We start from the raw sequence: 370 nt of genomic DNA, 5'->3' as shown, positions 1-370 counted from the left end.
CATTTTTTGTCTTCTCTAAGTTCATGCTACAGGGGGTTTAACGTACCAATGTACAAGGTCAAGTTTAACAGATAGACCTGAATTTGTCATGTCCATTTTTCTGGCACTTGTCATAGTAAATGTTCCCTTTGACATTAGCACTGACTTGAAAAATCATTCTCAAGTCAGTGTGATACTTATAAATTCATTTTTTATTATTGGAGTATGGTTAAAAGAATGTATACAAATACCTAAAAATTTTTCATAACTAAAAAACATATTCCCCTCAAAACCGAAGATTTTCAACTCAAATTATCACAGATGCCTGCTTAACAGGCCACCACGAACATGCTATATCATGATGTAGGCATGACAGATATTGGTAGAAAAG

The sequence above is a fragment of the Nannospalax galili genome, unplaced genomic scaffold (assembly GCF_000622305.1).
Source record: "Nannospalax galili isolate Female #2095 unplaced genomic scaffold, S.galili_v1.0 scaffold307, whole genome shotgun sequence".
Lineage (NCBI taxonomy): Eukaryota > Metazoa > Chordata > Mammalia > Rodentia > Spalacidae > Nannospalax > Nannospalax galili.
Note: the sequence above shows the minus strand (reverse complement) of the source record.